Consider the following 23,733-nt stretch of genomic DNA (forward strand, 5'->3'; position numbering starts at 1 on the left):
CCCATAGGTATCATAATTCCTATGGCTGCAGCGCAACTGTGACTGCACAGCTTCCTCCCCCCAAAAACTGATGAGGTCCATCAACTCACCATTGCTCCATGCTGGGGCTCGTTTGACGCATGGAGACATGGTCACCTGGAAAGATTCACTGATTGATTGCATTCCACACCTGGCTGAGCAAACAGGAAGGGGATTTTTAAAATTCCCGGGGCATTTAAAGGGCGGGTCACCTGAGGCCAGGGCAGTAGAGTGCGAACTGATGAACAGAATGGCTGAACAGGCATTCTGGGATACCTCCGAATACCCCGGAGGCCAATTACAGCGCTTTTGGTGGCCACACTTAAGGAGCAGCGCTGCATCACCAGCACTGCAATCCTTATACCCTAGGCAGAGCAGGAGTACAACCAGCACTGCAGCCAGGGAGATGCAGCCCTGTATGTGCCTTCCACGTGTGGACAGTGAGTAAGTTGCAGCGCTGGTGGTGGGTTTACAGCGCTGCAACTCTCCAGTGTAGCCAAGCCCTTACTCTGGCCTGAGGAGGCAGGCCTCTACATGGGATGTGTGTGGCTACACTGGTGCAGCTATACTTGTGCAAAAATCAGTTCTAGAGTTGAGCCCTTAGTGCACCCTGTAAGCTTTCTTCATTGTCAGTGTCTCTCTGCCAATCTGACTCTGAAATTTTCCTCCCACTTTTCATACTTGCACAACAGCTTTCTTTTCTTGATGCATACAGGCAGCCTATCACTTTTCCCAAGTGGTGTTCAGTTTTACTGCTACTTTAAGAATACTGCTAGGAGTCCATTATAGATCATACAGATTTGAGCCTAAAGTGAGCAAGAAGAGTGTAACAGCTGGTTTATATTTTGAAATGCTTTTATCCCAGTCAATTACATCAGAGAAAGTCTGAAGAGCCTGCCTTAGCAGAGCCTTCCTAAGCATTTTTAGGCAGGCCTGTGAAACAGTTTTTTGCAGTTCCCTGTGCAAATGTCACCAGCTCCTGTCCACTCATAATCACACCTTTATGCACATAGGATGGGCTTGAAGATGCTGTAGGTGGTGAGTAATGTGATTATTAAGGCACTTTCATACTTGCAGGGAACATTGTCAACTTATTTATTTTTAAACTGTTCAGTTTTTACAGGTCCTGATTTCTGATAGTTTACCCTTTAAATTCTAGTCCTGAGGTTTGTGTCTGTGTTGTTTTTTTTTAATTTTGAAATTCAGTTTAAGAGAAATTTTATAAGGGTTTTTTCTGCTTCTCTGCAGCTTACAGGACCTTTCAGCAAGAAGAAGGGAGCCTGAGAGGAACCCCATCATATGTGCTTGGGCAATGACTTTCTACCACCCAGCATGCACACTATTGGCCTGCCTCTTCCGTAGCAGCAGCAGCATAACTGAGGTAAGGCCTCCCAGCCTCTAACCTCCTCCCTGGGACTTGAAGAGGGATCCTTAGGGAATGAAGAACTTGCTCCTTCCTGCAGCTGGAGTCTGAGGGGTGAAAAACAGGGCTCCCTTGGGTTCCCCTGTCCACAGGGGCAGCTCCAGCCACCAGCATGCCAAGCGCATGCTTGGGGCGGCAAGCTGCAGGGGGCGCTCTGCCGGTCGCTGCGAGGGTGGCAGGCAGGCTGCCTTTGGTGGCATGCCTGCGGAGGGTCTGTTGGTCCCGCAGCTTTGGCGGACCTCCCGCAGGCTGCTGCCGAATTCGCGGGACCGGGGACCTCCCGCAGGCAAGCTGCCGAAGGCAGCCTGCCTGCCATGCTTGGAGTGGCAAAATGCCTAGAGCCGCCCCTGCCTGTCCAGCTCTCATTAGGGCCTGGCCCTGACCGGGAGAGCAGTTTTCACCAGCCCCATGTAGAGGTTTGTGGAATGAAGTGTCTTACTGTCTCTTCTCTCCACCCCACAGTTCCATGCAGGGGCCTTGTTGGAGGTGAACAAGGGGTTCCCCCAGTCCCATGCATACCCACCAGCTGTTGTTACGCCTCAGCTTCATGCAGGGACTTTTAAGGAAAAGACGACCCTGCCGGGTCCCAAATTGAGGCTGCTGCAGCTCTGCTGCTGTGTTCCTGGTAATGCCCTCCTCAGGGCCTGGGGGAATATGTGTGCATGAGCAGCCCCTTGAGCTGTGTGTGAGGGGGAGGCAACTGGCCATAACAAAGCAGTGAAACTTACTCTACAGCAAGCAACCTATAGTAGGTAAAAATGTTCAGACAGAAATGTGTTCAGTGTTCCTTTAGCTGACTCATTTTCCCTCAATGGAGCATGTGTTTGTGGGGTGTCTGTGACATTCTTTACCTTGGGGGAGCATACTGTAATCCCCATATTCCTCATTTCCATGTAATCATGACCTTACATATAAAGCAGGCCTTGTAAGGTATCAGGGGAAACGTTATGATCTGCTGCAAGTAATTTCTCTGTCCATATATGTGTATCGTTAATGCATATGAAGTTAAGAGAATTGTGTTGTATGGTGGCCACTAAAACATGCAGTAAACTGGGGAAATCAGCCAGATATTAGCTCCTCGGAAGCAACAGTAAGGACAGTAACCAACGCCCAGGCAGGGTGTCAAAGAACCCATCAACAGCCATTGTCCAGCAAGGGAGCTATAATGCAGTGACTCATCTGCATGAAGCCACACCAGGGGAATTGCTCAACTTTGCTTGGAGAGACTCAGCAAAGCCCCCGAGACATGCCTGGACTTGGGCTCTCCAAGCACATGAACTGAGGGTATAAAACAGACAGCGTGGAAATATACTGGGTCCTTCTCTTGCCCCCACCCAAGACACTGAGAAGAAGACAAGCCTCCAACACAGGAGATTGGCCCAGGTTTAAGGAACAAGTCTGTATATTAAGGACTGTAATATCCAGTGGGGTGAGAAAAACTGCTTAATCTAGATGTTGCCCAGTCTAATAGGGTTGACAGTTTAGACTGTGTGCTTATATTTTCTTGTCTTTTGGAACCACTCTGACTTTTTGCCCATCACTTATAATCGCTTAAAACCTATCTTTGTAGTTAATAAATCTATTTGTTTATTCTACCTGAAGCAGTACGCTTGGTTTGAAGCATGTCAGAGACTCCCCTTGGGATAACAAGCCTGGTACTTATCTATTTCTTTGTTAAATTGACAAACTCATATAAGCTTGCAGCGTCCAGCAAGCATAACTGGACACTGCAAGATGGAGGTTCCTAGGAGTGTGTCTGGGACCAGAGATATTGGCTAGTGTCATTCAATTACACAATCCAAGGGGTGGCTTACATGCTAGAACAGGGGTGGGCAAACTTTTTGGGCCAAGGGCCACATCGGTATTGCAAAATGGTATGGAGGGCTGGGTAGGGAAGGCTGTGCCTCCCCAAACAGCCTGGCCTCCGCCCCCTCCCACCTCCCATCTCCTGACTGCCCCCCTCAGAACACCTGACTCATCCAACCCCCGCCCCGCTCCTTATCCCCTAACCACCCCCTCCCGGGGCCCCCAGCCCCTAACCACTCCTAGGATCCCACTCCCATCCAATCCCCCTGCTCCCAGTTCCCTGACTGCCCCCCTGACCCCTATCCACATCCTTGCCCCTGACAGGCCCCTCGGACTCTCACCCCCTATCTGACTCCCCACCCTGTCCCATGACTGCCCCCTCCTGGGACCCCCTACCCCTAACCACCCCCATGACCTCACCCCCTATCCAACCCCCTGTCCCCTGACTGCCCCCTCCCAGAACCCTCTGCCTCTAACTTCCCCTTTGGGACCCCACCCCCTATCCAACCCCCCCAACCCCTTTTGGAATGTGGCCCTGAAAACATGGGCGAAGGACTCAGGAGGAGCAGGGACAGCTGGGCGGCTGGAGAGAAGCAGCGTTTTCCCCCTTAAAGCACAGTTTCTCTCCAGCCGGCTCCGCGGCCGCCCAGTGCTCCTTCTGACTCCTCCGGCCGCGTTCGCTGCACTCCTGCTGCCTGCATCTCCTGCCTGCTCCCCTGAGGCTGGGGGTGAGCCTCCCTCCCTGCTCTCCCTGCCCCCGGCTCGCGGGGAGTGCACCAGGGCTGAGCTGCCCGGGGGTGCAGTGAGCTGAGCTGCTGGGGAGGAGGGCTGCAGGGCAGGGGCTGGGGGCAAGCCTCCCCAGCTGGGAGCTCAGGGGCAGGCAGGATGGTCCTGCAGGCCGGCTGTGGCCCACAGGCCGTACTTTGCACACCTCTGGGCTAGATGCTGTGCATGAACAGCCCAGGAGTGGATGTTCTCACAGCAGAGCAGGATAAGGCTGGCTCTCAGAGTCGAGGTTTGGAGTGGCCTGGCAGATCACCAGTCCAGAGAACACCAGGGGAATGTCACAGCATCCATGGTCAGGTCGCCCAGCCTGCTGCTATGGGACTGATGGAACCGAGCTGCTTGCACCAGGTTCCATGCATGGGCACAAAATGTTTCCTCCACTCTTGCCAATGAGCATATATATAGTTTCTGTCCCCAAAAGTAGTAAAATAATAAGGTTCCCTCAGCCATTCTTTTATTGATCGGGGCAGCTAAAGTGCCGAGTGATAATGTCTTTTTGCACAGGCCAAGAAGAGCTGAAAAAAAAGTCTGCCGTGTTGACAGACAGACTCCCTATAGTCCTGATAAGACTTCCACAAGAATAGCCTTCTGATACGTTTCATATAAGAATTTTAACTACATAGCCAGTGAACATTTCCAGGTTAGATCAACCATTCTGTCATTTTTACAAACTGCCTTTGTTTTCTCTATCCTTTTACTTTTGCTATTTATTTGCTCTCCTGCTGCCGCTGCCCCATCTCCATTTAAAAATCTAAACCTAGTGTGTTTTTACATAGTGACAGAGAGGGAGCATGTATGTTCAGTGTGACAGGGTGTATATACTAAATGCCTGTTTGTACTTGAGGAGAGAGGACGTGATTCATCACAGGAACAAGGATGATGACCTTTAACCTGCCTGCATTTCTTAGAATCCTTCCTTCCTCTTCCCTTTCCTGTGAGGTTAAGGCACTACCGATGATGATTACAAGAGTTGCACTCTCTTTTTTTTAATAGGTTTTTGAGTTATTTTTGCAGGGAGGGGGAGGGTAGAAAAGGTTAGTTGTGTTTTTAAACATTTCTTCACCTTGGCAATCATATGTGATGTCCACCAAAAATCAGATGCAGCAGCATTTTACTTTTCAACACAATGTGAAAACTTAAAAAAAAAAAATTCTTTCTGTTCAGAGCCACCAAATGAAAAGCATTCAGAGACAGATATTAGGAGAATGAAACATGTGTCCCCTTTGTCCTGGTAATTTGCTTTAAAGGGTGTCATGACTGAAGGTGTATATAGTGTTAGTGAAAGGTACTAGATTTGCAGCACTGAAAAGTAAACCCTCTGTTCACAAGCAGAGTATGGCAGCATATTGCCTCAGGGATGTACCTCAGTCTTGCCTTCAGTGGGCTACCTCTGGGGTTTAGGGGATAGTTCCACACCCATGACCATTGATTCCTGCCAGGGGCGGCTCCAGGCACGAGTGCAGCAAGTGCGTGCCTGGGGCGGCAAGCCACAGGGTGTGGCCTGCTGGTCACTGTGAGGGCAGCAGTCAGCCAGCGTTCTGTGGCACGCTTACAGGAGGTCCACCGGTCCCGCGGCTTCAGCAGCAGTACGCCAAAGCCACGGGACCGGCAGATCACCAGCAGAAACACCGCCGAATCCGCATCCCCAGCGGGCCTCCCCCAGAAATGCCACTGAAGGCTGCCTGGCTGCCGTGCTTGGGGTGGCAGAAAACATAGAGCCACCCCCGATTCCTGCGCACCTCTGCTGAGTGCCAAGGGGAATGCTAGTTAGGGAGATGGCTATTGTGATTTGCTCACCTGTTCACTGTGAACTTAACTAGTCCACATCTAGCATCAAAAAGTAATAAACTTTTTCTCATCACTGACATGGTCTAAGTCAGTGGTTCTCAAACTTTTGTACTGGTGACCCCTTTCACACAGCAAGCCTCTGAGTGTGACCCCCTCCTTATATATTAAAACCACTTTTTTAATATATTTAACACCATTATAAATGCTGGAGGCGAAGCGGAGTTTGGGGTGGAGGCTGACAGCTCACAACCCCCCATGTAATAAGCTTGAGACCCCCTGAGGGGACCCAACACCCAGTCTGAGAACTCCTGGTCTAAGTAAACAGTTCTTGAACAGAATGGCCAGTGCTTTAGGCACACAACATGCCCCTCATACCCTGCCTCCTGATGAGCTGCACTTGTGCCTTCCTCGTTGAGACTCTAGTCTATAGAGCAACAAGTAGAATCATTTGCTTGAGTTGTGTGTTTTTATTTTAAGGGATGGAGGGAAACTGCTGAGAGGCTGGAGCAGGCTGAGACTGAAGTGCTTATGCTCACTTTAGCATGTGAAGAGTCACACAGAAGATGAAATGTAATGAGAGAATGGAGACACTAGACTTATTGGGTGGGGTCATTCTCCCTGGCCCTATGCACAATCTCAGCAGGATACCTGGGCTGGGGAGGAATTGCCCCGGAGCACGAGGCAGAGCTGTAGTGCACATTGCTATGAACATTCTATCTTGCTTTGCAAGCCACAGGCAGCCCAGGAAGTTGCTGTTACCTAGAGCTGTGCTGACCCAGGCTTGCTAAGTTACACAGGGAGGCCACACTGGCCCACAGAGCATCCCAGAATTAGGAAGCTTAGGGGTAGTGTTGTGTGATCTGTGCTGTGGGACAGAATCTCAGCCATTTAGCATAGGGATGAGAAGCGGTTGGAAGAGACCTGATTATGGTATCAAAGGCCTGCTGAAAATTGTACTGAGAATTTGGCGATATTCAGTGGAGTAAAAGCCAGTGGGCCGGATTTACCCTAACGGCAGAACCCAGGCTGCAGGTGGCAAGTTTGCTTGGAGTTGGGGTGCAGTGATGCAAGCTACCAGGAACCCGCACCCTGCTGTCTCCTGGAAGGAATGCATTGATTGGCTTAGCTGTTCCACTGGCAGGGGTGTATGTGCGCAAATTGAGCCCCCTTAGACTAGCAGGGATGATTCAAGTCCAAAATATGTAGAACTAATAAAAGGAAATATGCTAAAGAAGATTTTCCTGTTATTCTAAACGATTGTGTAGCATATGGACTGTCTGTGGAATTCACTATTGCAGGAAGTTAGAGGCAAATGCTACAGCTGGATTTTTTGAAAGGCTGGATAATTCTATGATACTAATAGATGTGTATTTGCTCTCTGAGACAAGAGAGGAAGATTAGTCTCGTGGCTAAAGTCCAGAACTGGGAGTAAAAAGAACTGGCTTCTAGTCCCAGCTCCCTACCTCTGTGACCACAGCACCTCACTTTTATCTTGTGTTGAAGACTGTGTTGGAATTGCAAGTTATTGCCATAGGGTGGGGTGAGTTGGAGTTTGCTGGCCCTGCTTGCAGGCTTGAGTTCTCTGTAACAAAGCATGACAGCAGAGTCATTCTCTTAAGAGTCAGCTTAAAGCAAGGTGGGATTCATTGTGCCTTTGCTGCTCCAGGCCAATGGGGGCTGCAAGAAGGGGCGTGGGCTGAGAGATGTGCTGGCCGCCCTTCCTGCAGCCCCCATTGGCCTGGAGCGGACTAGCAGGTAAACAAACCGACCTGGCCTGCCAGGGGCTTTCTCTGAACAAGCGGCGGTCCTAGTTTATGAACCACTGATCTAGGAAACTAAAGGCCTGTTAGTTTGACTTCAATGATATGCAAGGTCTTGGAACAAATTTTGAAAGAGAAGGTAGTTAAGGACATAGAGGTAAATTGGAATAAAATATTACATGGTTTTATAAAAGGTAGGTCATGCCGGACCAAGAAGATAACTGATATTTCAGATAAAGGAAATGCTGTAGATCTAATCTACCTGGATTTCAGTAAGACATTTGATACAGTTCCACATGGGAAATTATTCGTTAAATTGGAGAAGATGGGAATGAATATGAGAATTAAAAGGTGGATAAGGAACTGGTTAAAGGCGGGACCACAGTGTGTCATACTGAAAGGTGAACTGTCAGGCCGGAGGGAGGTTTCTGATGGAGTTTCTCAGGGATTGGTTCTGGCACTAATCTTATTTAACATTTTCATCCATGACCTTTGCATAAAAAGTGGGAGTGTGCTAATAAAATTTGCAGATGACATAAAGGTGTGAGGTATTGCCAATATGGAGGAGGACAGGAATATCGTACAAGAAGATTTGGAGGGTCTTGAAAACTGGAGTAATAGCAATAGGATGAAATTTAATAGTGCAAAGTGCAAGGTCATGCACTTAGGGACTGACAACAAGAATTTTTGCTATAAGCTGGGGATGTATCAGTTGGATGTGACAGAGGAAGAGAAAGACCTGGCTGTATTGGTTGATCACAGGACTACTATGAGTCGCCAATGTGATGTGGCGTGAAAAAAGGCTAATGCAATCCTACGATGCATCAGATGAGGTATTTAGTAGAAATAGGGAAGTGTTATTGCCATTATACAAGGCACTGGTGAGACCTCATCTGGAATATTGGGTGCAGTCTGGTCTGCCATGTTTAAGAAAGGTGAATTCAAACTGGAACAGGTGCAGAGAAGGGCTAATAGGATGATCAGAGGAATGGAAAACCTACCTTACAAGAGGAGACTGAAGGAGTGTGGCTTGTTTAGCCTGACTAAAAGAAGGCTGCAGGGAGATATGATTGCTGTCTATAAATACATGGGAGGGATAAATACCAAGGAAGGAGAGGAGTTATTTAAGTTAAGCACCAAAGTTGGCACAATAACAAATGGATATAAACTGCTGCCCATCAACAAGTTTAGGCTTGAAATTAGGTTTCTAACCATCAGAAGAGTAATGTTCTGGAACAGTGTCCCAAGAGGATCAGTGAGGGCAAAAACCTCAGTGGGGTTAAGACTGAGCTTGATAAAATTTATGAGCGGGATGGTATGATGAGACTGCCTACAATGGCATGTAGCTGATCTGAGACTGTTAGCAGCAAATATCTCCAATGGCTGGAGATGGGACACCAGATGGGGAAGGATTTGAATTACTACGGAGAATTCTTTCCCAGATGTCTGGCTGGACAGTCTCACCCACATGCTCAGGGTTTAACTGAATGCCATATTTGGAGTTGAGAAGGAATTTCCCCTCAGGTGACATTGGCAGAGACCCTAAGTTGTGCCAACTTTCTACTGGCACAAAACCAAACACGCTTGCCCCACCCTGTCCTGCCCCTCCTCCAAGGCCCCATCCATGCCCCACCCAGTCTCCAAGGCCCCACCCCTGTTCACTCCATCCCACCCCTCCTTTTGCTTGCTCTCCTCACCCTCACTCACTCGCTCATTTTCACCGGGCTGGCTCAGGGGCTGGGGTGCAGGGGAGTGATGGTTCCGGCTGGGAGTGCAGACTCTGGGGTGGGGCTGGGAATGAGGGGTTTGGGGTGTAGGGGGGTGATCTGGGCTTGGACCGAAGGGTTTGGAGTATGGGAGGGGGCTCTGGGCTGAGGCAGAAGGTTGGGGTGTGAGAGGAAGTATGGGCTCTGGGCTGGGGTTGTGGGTTTCGGGTGGGGCCGAAAATGGGAGTTTAGGGTGCAGGATGGAGTTCCGGGCTGGGGCAGGGCCTTGTGGTGGGGGGTTGTGAGAGCTCTCATGTAGGGCCAGGGATGAGGAGTTTGGGGTGCAGGAGGGTGCTGTGGGCTGGGGCTCAGGGGTTCAGAGGGTGGGGGGGCTCTGGGGTGGGGCAGAGGGTTGGACTGTGGGGGGTGAGTGCTCTGTCTGGGGGTGCAGGCTCTGGGGTGGGGCTGAGGATGAAGGGTTTGAAGTGCAGGAGGGTGCTCTCGGCTGGGGCTGAGGGGTACGGAGGGTGGGAGAGGGAATCAGGGCTGGGGCAGGGGGTTGGGGCATGGAGGGGTGAGGGCTCTGTCTGGGGGTGCAGGCTCTGGGATGGGGCTGGGGATGAAGGGTTTGGGGTGCAGGAGGATGCTCTCAGCTGGAACTGAGGGGTTCAGAGGGCGGGAGTGGAATCAGGACTGAGGCACAGGGGTGGGTTGTGGGGGAGGGAGTGAGGACTCTGTCTGGGGGTGCGGGCTCTGGGGTAGGGCTGGGGATGAGGGGTTTGGGGTGCAGGAGGGTGCTCCAGACTAGGACTGAGGGGTTTGGAGGGCATGATGAGGATCAGGGCTGGAGCAGGGTGTTGGGGCCTGGGAGGAGGACAGGGCTGCAGGCTCCAAGTCGCACTTACCTCAAGCAGCTCAAGAAAGCAGCAGCATGTCCTCTCTCTGGCTCCTACACGAAGGCATGGCTGGGCGGCTTTGCACGCTACCCTGTCTGCAGGCTCTGCCCCTGCAGTTCCCGCTGGTCACAGTTCCCAGCCAATGGGAGCTGCGGGGGTGGCGCTTGGGGCAGGAGCAATGTGCAGAGTCCTCTGGCTGCCCCAGGCATTGGAGCTGAAGGGAGACATGCCAGCTGCTTCCTGGAAGCTGCATGGTGCCTGCCAGCCCTGCTGCATGGCTCCGCAAACTGGACAGTCAACAGCGCAGTCAACGGTGCTGACTGGAGCTGCCAGGATCTCTTTTCAACCAGGTATTGGACACCTGGTCACCCTACCTGGGGGTTTTCACCTTCCACTACAGCATGGGACACAGGTCACTTGCAAGTTTAAACTACTGTAAATGGTGGATTATCTGTAACTTGAAGTCTTTACATCATGATTTGAGGACCTCACTTGCTCAGCCAGAGGTTCGGGGTCTATTACAGGGGTGGATGGGTGAGGCCTGCGATGTGCAACAGGTCAGACTAGATGATCACTGTGGTCCCTTTTGGCCTTAAAGTCAGTGAGTCCATGAGTAAATCAAGTAGTGTTAAACTGAAACCTTCCTGCAACAGTATTCATGCTTCTGTCAACTTCTCTGTCTGTATGCTGTGAAACACCACAACTGTGAAATGTGGCTGCTGACACTCACCTAAAGCACTTTGAGCTCCTTGCCCGGAACCTGGTATACAAGTGCAGCATGTTAATATCATCATCATGATAAAGGTAAACAAATACGATTCAGGGCAAAAACTTCTCTAGACAATGGCAGGGATAGAAAAGAATGTTGCCTTCCCCTCTCCAGCTTCCCACACGTTAAACACTGCACAGTTTCACACATTCATCATTGTTTAGTCTCCCTCTGTCGTCACAACATTTTCTCCTCTTGCAGTTGATCCCTGTCAGCTATTAGAGTTCCTGCCTAATAATTGCCTTTAGGTATAATGCTGTAGAACAGGGGCGGCCAACTTGAGCCTGAGAAGGAGCCAGAATTTACCAATGTACATTGCCAAAGAGCCACAGTAATACGTCAGCAGCCACTCATCAGCTTCCCAGCTGCCCTCCACTACTCCCAGCACCTCCCACCCACCGGCAGTCCCGCCATCAGCGCCTCCCCTCCTTCTCCGCACCTCCCGATCAGCTGTTTTGTGGTGTGAAGGAAGCTCTGGGGAGTGGTAGGAGTGAGGGCACGGCAGGCTCAGCGGAAGCGGGGAAGGGGTGGAGTTGGTGCAGGGCCCGTGGCAGAGCCAGGGGTTGAGCAGTGAGCACCCTCTGGCACATTGGAAAGTTGGCACCTGTAGCTCCAGCCCCAGAGTTGGTGCCTATACAAGGAGATGCATGTGGCTCCGGAGCCACAGGTTGGCCACATCTGCTATAGAAGTAGGGTGTTTTGTTTATTGGATTTTCCTCTGTGTAAGCTGAGGGGAAGAGGTAGTTGTCAGTGTGGACCTGCACACCAGAAAAACATGGAATGGGATGGAGAACTGATTACTGGAGAATCCCTTCCAATGAGAAAGTCAAAGCATGCATCTTGATCTCCACCCTCTTATTACAGAATGTTTTTTTCCAATTGATTGGAACAAGGCAAGATTCTAGTTTTCTTTCTCATCTTTGTGTAAAATAGATATTAATAATTTAGCTCTCAATTACATTTTCGGAGGGGGGAGCTCCTTGTGTAAAAGTTGAATGGTAATCTCTACAGGTCTGTTTTCATAGTCTTGCTAGTTATTGGGTGGTCCTGCTAGGTCCTAGGGCATGCATGATACTGGTTGAAGTCGTCTGGACTTGTGAAGATCAGGCCCTATCAAGACGTACTCATGAATGTCACCCAATTTAAGTAGTTGTATGCAACTTAATAAGATAATGTGAGCAGCTCCTGGAAACCAAAGGGAAAAGGAGGGTATTTTTCTCCTCCAGTAAATAATTTTTAACAAGAGTTTCACAGTACTGTCACTCTAATGCCCTCTGTCACTGAAATAGCGCTATTGAAATCCATAATATAAACCCATAGCATAATACCCATCTATAATATGCAACATCCTTCTCTCCTGACAGCAATCTGCCAGAGACTCTATACTATATGTGGCAAATTGCCGGTACTGTTCTCTGGGTCTCGCGCTTTCTCTTCTCTGGGGTAGGTTCAGGACGATATTGCTTGCCTCTGAACCAGTTCTTAATCACTCCCCTAGTGTCCTTGGAGGAGGGGAGTGGAGAGGGAGGGACCTGGGCCCGCCCTCTACTCCAGGTCCCAACCCAGGGGCCCTGGGGTTGTGGTGAACCACTTGACTAGCGGTTTCTTCCCCTGGGTTACTTCCCTCTCATACCCGTCAGCTTGTGAAGGGCTTCTCGCCTCTCTTCTATACAAGCCTGGTGCCCCTTACCTAGGGTTTCTGTTGGGCTTCCCAATCCACCGCAGCACTCCTCCAAACCTTCTATTTCTCTCTGGACAAACTCTTCTCTTCTGCAATCTGCACTCTGCTCCAATCCAACCTTTCTCCTTCAACTACCCACCCTGTCTGACTGAAGCAGGGGTTTATATCCCATGACTGGAGTCAGGTGCTCTAACTGGAGTCAGGTGCTCTAACTGGAGTCAGGTGCTTTAATTGGCCACAGCTGTTCTAGTTAATCTAAAGCAAACCTCCCTCCCTTGGCAGAGAATAAGGCCCCCTGCTAACACTCTTATGCTGCCCTCTGGCCATGCTGTATCACATATAATAAGGTAGTAAATATAGGTCATCTTGAGCAGAATTTAGCTCTTAGTAATTGATATGTTCCTATAAAGACAAAAAGAAAGAAAATGCCTCGTTTACTGATCAGTTCTGTGCCTGTGATATGGGCATGAGCTTGCACTATATAAACACATAATGTAGCGAGGATGTATACTGAAGGACTACATTTTGCATACACAAAATTTTGAGGGTACATTGTAGTGCCTTTTATTTAAGAACATCAAATCATTATTCTGAATCTTTGTAAATCCCCTTAATATGCCATATATAAGAAATTTAAAAAGCTCTCCAGGTGGCCAGCCAGTCATATGTCACACTTTGATGTCAGATAGTTATGTTTTTCAACTCTAAAGTCATAATCTCATAATAGGGGCAGATATTCAAGAGCTCAGCTCCCATTTAGGCATGTAATTATGGACCAGATTTCCGAAGAAGTGCTCAGTACCCAACATGCTGAGCTCTTTTGAACATCTGCTTCATGGTGGAGGTCCACATGCAGTGCCCAGGGATTATGTCCACATGTGGCTTGATAGGAACCTGTCTGGCCATGTGCTTGCACAAATCTTTATGCTGTATGTGCACATGCAATAAGGGCCTGATCCAGTTCAAATGAAGTCAGTGAAAGCCTTTTTTCATTGACTTCAGTGGGAATTACATCAGATCCTAAGTACATGCACCAATACCACTTGCATAGCTTACTAAAAATCAAGTCCCAGATCTGTCATCCCAAAATGTTGCTTGTCTTCTATTCCTTCTGTTGGTTTGCAAAGTCCATGTAATCCTTTATATGAGAGATTTCTTTTTCTAATGTCAACAATTATTTTATCAAAACAAAAAAAATTCCCCCCAAATGGCAGAATCCCAGTCCCCAGGAGCAATAGCCTACAATAATCAAGCAGCCTGGGTGTGAGATGAGGAAAGAAAATTTTGCTGAGGAATCAGATTTCAGTGTAAGGTTTACAAAGGGTTATTCAGAGAAAACATAAGAAATTAAAGTACTGATGGGATTTCTTGTGAAAGTTCTCGCCAACATGAGTGAAGGTTGCAGAGTCAATCCCTGTGCATCTGTGGATAAAATCGTCCACTCCTATCAAGGGGAGTTTTTATGTGTATATAGGAAGAGCATTGTGGACATCAAGGGCCAAATCCTGCAGTCTTTATTCAAATCTTTTCTCCGGCCCAGCCCCCATAGAAGTCAGCTTCCCCAAATTCAGACCCAAGAGTGTATTTTAAGCTCATCTCTCTCTCTCTCTCTCTCTGATTTTTGAATAATTCATAATCTCTACCCTTTGAGCTCAGTTTGTATGTTACATTTTCTCTAAGGTTCACCGAATTATGTGGACAAGCAGTTCATTGCTGGAGTTTCTGTTCTTGAAATTGAGATTTTCACCATCATTATTGTGCAGGGCTGAAGTGAAATTGGTATGATCCTTGTTTCTTCTGGAAGGGGGGAAAGACCTTTTTGTTTATTCACTTAAAAACAAATCAGGCCCTTTATTGTTCTACAGGCATTTGTAACGGATGCCTGAAGCTGGACACTGGCAAGCCGCTTCTTTTGTTCTTCCCAACAGTTGACTTGCTGTTACACCTGAAGAGGTCATTAGAAAGATAAGTCAGAACGCTAATTTGCAACATTCAAGCCTTCCATGGGGAGGTATCACCATTACAAAGGGAAATAATGGAACTCATAGTCCAAGCTCAGAGGCAGGATCCACCATTTTTCTCTCTTACTGGCAGCTCGATGTGACCTTTAACCTCTTCCCACCAGCCTCCTCAAAGAAGCTACAAGATTCAGAAGAGGAAAGGAAAAGAGCCTAATCTCAGGATACAAAATGTCCAACATAGTTATAATTACAAGTATCTATTATTCTGATTCCCAAGTCCTACATTTCACTCAGGCCTCCCAATACACTGGTTCACTGTATAATTAAGTTAATTGAATGCACTTGTTTGCAGAAAGAAGTCTCAAAGATTCCTAGCTGGTTTTTAGTTTTATTATCATGGTCTAATAATCCTTGGCATTTCTATAGCAAGGATCTCAACATTATTTAATTTGGCCTTGCAACACCCTGCCGTGTACTCAATGAGACTATTTGTGAATGCAAATGTAGTTTGTGTGTGGACCTTCCAAGTTAATTACAACAGTGTGGACACAGATGTGATAAATGGTCAGTGCAAGTTTAGAAGCTGCTTTTGAAGTCTTCTGTTATAAAATGGGAGTTTTCTATCAATCATTTAATGTCAGCAGTCAAAGTAAGTTTGGCTTACTAGGGCCCAATACTGCTTGCGCTGAAATCACTTATTTCCATGGGAGCAAGACCGGGACCTTAGCAAAGGCAGCTTTTATCGATAACCTTGTATCAACTGGTATAAAATTCCCCCTTAGCTGGAGCTTTGTTCTTAGGAGAAATGTTAGCAGCAGCCGTATGTTAATTGGCAGGAAATTGCTTGACTTGGACTCGATAACAGAGGGCCTTCCCCCACCCCTCACCCCTTCACTGAACTCCACATTCTCTTACTGTACAGCACTCAAGATTTGACAGAGTTGAGGGGACAGATGAATTCCATCAACAGTAAAAACGCAACTTTCCACTCCATCCCAAGGAGCCAGAAGATGGAAACATTTTCAAAGAGTTCTTTGTCCGTAAGATGGCATTTGAATTAGAAACTTGTTTAGCCAGATTCTCTTGTTACCAAAATTACTGATTCATTCGGTGGAGAATGGAGGGGGGATAGATAGAGAGAGACAGTTTCAATGAATGAGTTAAAAAAAAATCTGATTCAGACACAAATGCATCTTGACTCAAAATATATCCAATGCCAGAGAGGAGAAAGAACTGCAAATTTTAACCTACTGCTTTTGAACACTGTGTTGGGGGGAAAATAAGGTCTTTTATTCATCTCATCTTCATGGGAAAACTACATATCTCTCAAAAATGAAATCTGCTACAGACAGTGCTGGAATTGGTGGTGTGTGTGTGGAAGGGTGTAGGTGACAGAGCCATACCCTTACCTCTCGCTGTCACTTGAAAAACAGTAGAATTTTTGTTTTAAACTCCTCACCCCCAATTAGAGCACAGGCTACAGTTATTTTAACTTTAAGTAGAGGAAATAGTGACATGCAAACAGAACCATTCATTAAAATATCATACAAACAGGGAGAATGTCTCACTCTGATCTCACACCCGTTGTACACAGATGTACAATTTGGGTGAAGTTACTTCTGATTTACATCAGAATAAGCTCAGAATTGGGCCCAGAAAGAATGCTGTTTAGCCCTGTGTTCTTCAGACTCTCATTGTGGTGATACTAGCAGATTTCCTACTTAGACCTGTTTATACCAGGAAAACAACCTGTGACTGAAAATAGGTGTCAACTGAGATTTCCTCCCTACCCCTTTAATCAGTTCAAAACAGTTAACAGCTCGTCAACTCTGTAAGGTCCTGTGCACCTTCTCTGAGATGCTGACCACCCTTAATTCTCACAACTTTCATTTTAATGTACAAAATTTTCTTTAAATCTGTTTTGCTCCAGTGGTGTCTAAACATAGGAATTGGGAAGGATAAAAGGTCTTGCCTGGTCATCATGTGACTTCGGGCACTTAATGTGTCTGTCATTACTCTGTGGGTATAGGTTACAAAGAACATAATGCTCAACTCTCAGGGTCACAGAACGAGGCTGATGGTATAAACGTCCTTTCCCCTCTTTGCTTGACAAAAGGAAAAAGTCCCTTGGTAGCCTCATTTTTATTCTCTTCATGTTATATATATATATGTATGTTTTGTCATTAGAAATATCACACACACACAATTCCAATTTTTTCCAGAATTTAAGTTGCTAGTAATACTGTAACCCAAAAGAATATATGAGTGATATAAATAATATATATATTTTTATGGAGTCCATTTTCGTATCACAAGTTTCTTTAGATAAATGTTTCACCTTTCAAGTTCCCTTCCCTCTCTCCCCCCACATACGGCAGTATTCAGAATAGGTATTTCAATATGGAGAGGGAAGCGTCTGAATGAACTTAATTTAATAAAACTAGAACAAATCAATAACCACCCATCTAATGCTCTCTGTATGCCCACTGACGGTTCCACAACATCAAACAGTATGGAAAACATTTTCAAGGTATTTTGAGGAGGTCCCTAAAGGCAGAAAGATGCAGGTTTTCTTGTCCTACCTGCTTAATACGGGTCATGCGCTGCATTCACAGTAGGATCAGCATCAGGCATAGCTCTTCAAATCAGGAGAGCTAGAGACGTGGTACTCTAGGTGGGGGTAGGATTGGAAATGCTTGTGTCACTCAACAGCAGGGGTTAAACCAGGGGCTTAGGGGTGGGGCATAGCTCCCTTACCCTGGCTTGGGAAAGCAGTGCTCCCCACAGCTCTTCCTCCACCTTGGCTGGTGTGATGAGAGCTCATACTCCTGTTTCCAATTATTTTAATCACTGCTCAACATTGACCCACTCTAGAAGACAAATCCTGACTCTGCTGCTCCAAAGGTGAGCAATCGCAGCTCTGTGGACCAGCTGGGATCCACACCCAAGGCATGGCAAGCAAATTCGGGGAGGATAGGCCCACCGTGGCAGTGTCAGCACAGACGCTCTGAGGCTGCCCAGCCATGACCTTTTCTCCAGGTGGTAGAGGCCTTAACTCCACTGCACCATACTGCCATGGCTGGCAGCAGGAGTCGCTGGGGGGCCTGATGCCAGCATGGGGTGGTGTTTGGGGCACCCTGAATGAGTGACACCTGAGGAGGCATTAAGAGGGCTGCACAACTCTTCTGTCAGCTTTCTCATGCAGCATCAGCGCTGGCTCTGTCAGCTGGCATGGGTGCATCAGGTCTGGAGATGCTCACCACCCAGAGAAAGTGAAGTGTTTGGGGGTGTACAAGCCACATGAACTATTCTTCCAACCTTTCCCCTGCACGCTTGTTCCTGGTGGGCTTTTTCTGAGTGCCAGGTCCCTGGACTGCCACTCCGTGTCTACCACAAGCTGCTCTCCAGAGACTCTCAGTAGCAATAACCTCCATCTTCACTGCATGTAGGAGAGAAGGATCAGACTCTGCAGGGGCCCAGCAGAGTTCCTTATTCCCTGTTGACAGAGTGTCTGAGCCGTCTGTCACCCCTCACAAGGCCATTCTGCCTAGCCTCTGGATTGGCTAAACCATCATGCAGCTTGCTTCTATATGAATGAGGGCCCTCAGGATTTGGTCCCAGAAGGCAGAGTAGTACCACTGATGGGCTGTGAAGAAAATCCTGTAAGATAGGTCCTCAGGGTTGTGGCAGGGACACAGTGGGCTGCAATCTAGAAAAAAAATGGTTCACTTTTATTTGTGACTCTTCAAGGAAATAAAAAATCCCAGTGCTGAGATTAGTGGTGGGATTTTCAAATGCACTGTGATTTAGGGCTCATCTACCCTAGACCAGGTCAAAGCTCTCCTTGGGTAGATGCAGCTTCTACTGGCAAAAATGTGCTTTTACTGTTATAGCTTATACCATTTCCAACAACAAAAATAAAATAAACTGTGCAATCAAAGGCACTTTTTTGCTGGTATAACAGCTTCTATGTTAGGGCCTATGGGTTTATTACAAGAGTGACTGGGTGAGGTTCTGTGGCCTGCAATGTGCAGGACATCAGACTAGAAGATGATCACGATGATGCCTTCTGGTCTTAATGTCTATGAGGGCTTTTTGGTATAGAAACAGCATAAGAAAATCAAATCCCTAGCCAACGTTATTATGCTGATACGAGTTTCCAGACTTGGGTTTAGAAGCACAGGTTTCTCTGGTGTTCGGTGGGATTTGTGCTCCTTAAGTATAAAATCATAGAACTGTAGGGCTGAAAGTGACCTTGAGGAGTCATCACATCTTGCTCTGGCACTGGAGCAGTATCTACAACCCATCCTGGACAATGATCCCAGACTTTCACAGGTCTTAGGTGGCAGGCCAGTCCTTGCTCACAGACAACCTGCCAACCTGAAACGTATTCTCACCAGCAACTGCACACCGTACCATAGTAACTCTAGCTCAGGAACCAATCCATGCAACAAACCTCGATGCCAACTCTGCCCACATATCTACACCAGCGACACCATCACAGGACCTAACCAGATCAGACCACATCATCACCGGTTCATTCACCTGCACGTCCACCAATGTAATATACGCCATCATATGCCAGCAATGCCTCTCTGCATGTACATCGGCCAGACTGGACAGTCTCTACAGAAAAGGATAAATGGACACAAATCAGATATCAGGAATGGCAATATACAAAACCTGTAAGAAAACACTTCAACAATCCCTGGCCACACTATAGCAGACCTTAAGGGCCATCCTGCAGCAAAAAAACTTCAGGACCAGACTTCAAAGAGAAACTGCTGAGCCTCAGTTCATCTGCAAATTTGACACCATCAGCTCAGGATTAAACAAAGACTGTATGGCTTGCCAACTACAGAACCAGTTTCTCCTCCCTTGGTTTTCACACCTCAACTTCTAGAACAGGGCCTCATCCTCCCTGATTGAACTTACCTTGTTATCTCTAGCTTGCTGCATATATTATACCTGCCCCTGGAAATTTCCACTACCTGCATCTGACGAAGTGGGTTTTCACCCACGAAAGCTCATGCTCCCAAACATCTGTTAGTCTATAAGGTGCCACAGGATCTCTGCTGCTTTTAAGTAAACCTAGGCCATCCCCGACAGGGATTTGTGCAACCTACTCTTAAAAACCTCTAATGACCCAGATTCCACAATCTCTGTTGAAAGCCTATTTCTGGAACTTAACTACCCTGATAGTTAGAAAAAAATTCGTAATTTCCCTTCCCGCAGATTAAGTCCATTACTTCTTGTCCTACCTTCAGTAAACATGGAGAACAGCTGATCACAGTCCTTTTTTTGATAATTGCCCTTAATGTATTGGAGGTTGTTATCAGGTTCCTGCCTCAGTCTTCTTTTCTCAAGACTTAACATGCCCAGTTTTGTTTAACCTTTGCTCATAGGTCAGGTTTTCTTTCTTTCTTTCTTTGCTGTCCTTTGGACTCTTTCCAATTTGTTTACATATTTCCTAAAGTGTGGCACCCAGAACTGGATACAGTAGTCCGGATGGGGCCTCACCAATGCCGAATAGAGCAGGACACTTACTTTTCATGTCTTACAATACTCCTGCTAATACATCCCAGAACGATATTAGCCTTCTTCGCAACTGCATTACGTTGTTGACTCTCATTCATTTGTGATCCGCTATTACCCACACATCCTTTTCAGCAGTGCTACCACCCAGCCAGTTAGTCCCCCTTCTGCAGGGGTGTGCGTTTGACTTTTTCTTTCTAAGTGTAGTACTTTGCACTTGTCTTCATTGGCTTTCATCTTGTTGATTTCTAACCAATTCTCCAGTTTGTCAAGGTTTTTTGAATTCTGATTTTGTCCTCCAAAGTCATTGCAATTCTTCTCAGTTTGGTGTTATCCTCATGTTTTATAAGTATACTCTCCACTCCATTATCCAAGTCATTAAAGAAAATATTGATTAGTACTGGATCCAGGACTGACCCTTGCGGGCCCCACCCCAGATACACCTTCCCAGTTTGACAGTTGATAACTACTCTAAATCAGTTAAACCCTTCTGAAAATGCCCCCATGTGTGTAAAGTGCCTCTTTTTTTATGGGGAGAAGAGACGAGAAGAAAATTTCTTAGTTCTTAGACATTTAAAGTTCTCTCAGTCTCTCACTGGCCCAGTTCTGAGCTCAGGTATGAACACGTGTACTGTGATGTCTCTCTTAAATCAGCTACTACTGAAATGCACAAATAATATCTGAGTTTACTAGATAAGCAGTGATGCTTGCTTGCTTGGTGAAAACTCAGAATCAAGATATCCTTTGCTTCTCTTCACTTTGAAAGGCTTTGCATCATTGGCTAAAATTTTCAGAAGTGGTCACCGATTTTTGGGTGCCCAGCATGAGAACCCTAGCCTGATTTTCCAAGGTGTTGAATGCCATTAATGAAGTCAAAGGAAAATATGGGTGCTCACCACCTCTAAAAATCAGACACAAGGTTTCTCATGTTGGGTGTCCAAAAATGAAGACACCCCAAATCAGAGGCTACTTTTGAAAGTTTTTGCTTTACTGAGTCTTCTTTTTTTCACTCCAGCTTTACACTGGTGTAAATCTATTGACTTCAGTGGAGTTACTCCTGACTCATGTTTGTATCAATGAATGCAGAATCAGTCCCTGTAAGTGCCGTCTCAACAAACAGAACTAAAGTTTTCCCAGCTACAAAGTGAATATTCAGTAGTGACTTTAAAAAACAAGCAAACAAAGGAACACAATCAATTGTGCCAGTGGTGGAGGGGATTTATAGGCATGTGTGTGAACTATCCACTTTGGCCCAGAGATTCAATGGGAGTGGAGATTTTGGGGAAACACAGCTCCCCTTGTTAAAATGAAATAATGAGCTTAATATATACAGAGAAAGAGAGGACAGAAGGGGAGGCAAGTTCTTTCCCTGTTAAATATTTACCATTTGAGCTTTGCTTAGGTTCCTGCCCTTCTATACCTCTAAAGGTGGTGGTGGTTGTGATAGCTGGATATGTTTCTAAATGTATTCCTCCCTTTAAACGCACCTTGCATGAGAAATGGCAATGGTAACAAAAAGCAGACTGTTCCCTCCTCATGAATATTAATAAGTAAACTCCCCCTGCTATTTTAAATCTGAGGCTGGTGCTAAAACCCTTTCCCCCCGCCCCCTCCAAACAGCCCCTAAGGAAAACCTTGAAAGTCCTGGGAAAGCCATACACAGAGGCTGCCGTGACTGGAGGCCTTCTAGGCAGTGACATATAAAACTCAGAGGTCAGGGGGCACAGCAAGAGGAGGAATCAGCTTTGTTTCCACTATGTGTTGCTGAAAGCTAAGCCTTTATGGACCTTTTCTTGCTGCATTTTTGGCTATTTAGCTTTGAAAACAAAAGATTTATTTATTTTTTCTCATTCATCTCAGTTTTTGTTCTAAGTTGACAGCAGTGACATATGAAGGACCCTTCTTGTTTAGTCGCAGAGCTGTGTATGCTGCGTCAGCCCGTATTGCTTTAGGACAAATATTATATGATCTTTAAGGACGGAGGGGAGGGATTGCACAGAGCCAATGTAAACATGCATGAAATCAGTGCTTCCTCCATTCTTTTTAAATAAGAAAATTAAACCCCTCCCATTGATAGGAGCATGTGTGAGACAATATTATATCCAGAAATCAAGCGATGTATTTTCATGGTATACACAGGTTCAGACCAAACCACAGGAATATTCTCAAGGACGCTGGGTGATGCAACCTTATGTTTGTGTGACTCCTAGATAACCCTGAACAATGCAAAATAATTTTTGAACTAAATGTAATTCCTGATTGGTGTTGCTTCTGAGCACAAGATTTGTCAGATATCCGGCAATATATCAGAAACAGAAGTATATTTTTCCAGTGCATAGAATAATAAACGAATACATATTACTGCTATTCACTCTTTCAGTTGTAGTAGCTCTTGTAGTATGGTAGGTGATTTCCAAGCACCTGAAGAGTGTGCAATCCACTAAAATAATGCTTTGCTTATATTTTATCCATCGATCTCAATGGACTTTACACAGTATTATTATCCTTATTTTACAGTTGGGGAAGCTCAGGCACGGAGCAGTAATGTGATTTGCCCAAGGTCACCCAGCAAATCAGTGGCAGAACCAAGAATTAGACTCCAGGTCTCCCAGCTCCCATGCTGGTGCCATATCTTCTTGACCATGCTGAGAAGGTAAGTACCTGGTGCTATTTGGACATATTTGAGTTGATATTTAAAAAAAAAAAAGTCTGAGAGAGGCTGGATGGCAGAGGGATTGTTAATGTAATGTGGAGACTTTCAGGGTTGTTGATTCAAATCTGGCCCAGTCTGGTAATGGCTTCATTCTGAAGGCTATTGGTAACCTACTGGGTTTAAAATGTGAGGTGATATCAGTGCATTTCAGAATACAAATTGCCTAGATCACAAAACCCATCCCAGAATGGCACTAGAGTGCAGTTTCAGTCTGGAAGGTAAGTACTGTACTGAATGGACACGGAGAATGAACTCCCTTTCAGCCCTAGGGAAGCTGCTTCCAGGTCAGGGTTGAGGTACATTGATAGGGTGATGCGGAGAAGCTTGTATTGCTGCTGCCTGTTCTGTCTCCATTACGGACATAAACTGAGGGTTCCGTTCTTCAAGGCTGTCAAGCCAGCACTTCTCACCAACAGTAAATTCCAGATCACTAGCAATGAAGCAGTTTCTGTCTCCATGAGCCCAAAGTGAGGGTTGAATGATCCAAAGATCGGGCTGTCCATGTTTGTGGTGTTTGGGGAAGTGTTCTCAGAGGCTGGGAGTAGTTATGAGATGGACAGCTTCCCGCAGGTGTAAAGGAGGAGATCAGACAATATCCTACCTTTACACTCACCACTGCTGTCGGGAATAGTCTGCGAAACTAACAGATATAAATCCTAGGGTGGTGACAGAATTAGAGCAACGATTAGCCATACAGGAAACTGTTCTAATGACAAAATGCTGTACTAAGAATCCAGCAGGAAGTTATTCATTGAATGGGAAGCCTAATTGCAAACCTAGGGACTAATTCATTAAAAAAAATGCAGACACCCCACTATATGTGGTTTAGTAGGGACAATGAGGGATGCGGAGCAGATATGTTCAGGACTCAAAGGATGGTGCACCCTGCAA

General features: G+C 46.6%; 1 long non-coding RNA gene across 1 annotated transcript in view; it reads left to right on the forward strand.

Moving 5' to 3' along the window:
- Positions 1–22,776, forward strand: part of LOC142047352 (uncharacterized) — a 27,103-nt gene extending 4,327 nt beyond the window's left edge. The window contains exons 2-3 of the long non-coding RNA XR_012656597.1: positions 1,267–1,399; positions 22,647–22,776. This is a non-coding gene — a long non-coding RNA (uncharacterized LOC142047352). The remainder of the gene's footprint in view (positions 1–1,266; positions 1,400–22,646) is intronic.
- The last annotated feature ends 957 nt before the right edge of the window (positions 22,777–23,733 follow it).

Source organism: Chelonoidis abingdonii, chromosome 10 (genome assembly GCF_003597395.2).
Source record: "Chelonoidis abingdonii isolate Lonesome George chromosome 10, CheloAbing_2.0, whole genome shotgun sequence".
NCBI classification, from domain to species: Eukaryota; Metazoa; Chordata; order Testudines; family Testudinidae; genus Chelonoidis; species Chelonoidis abingdonii.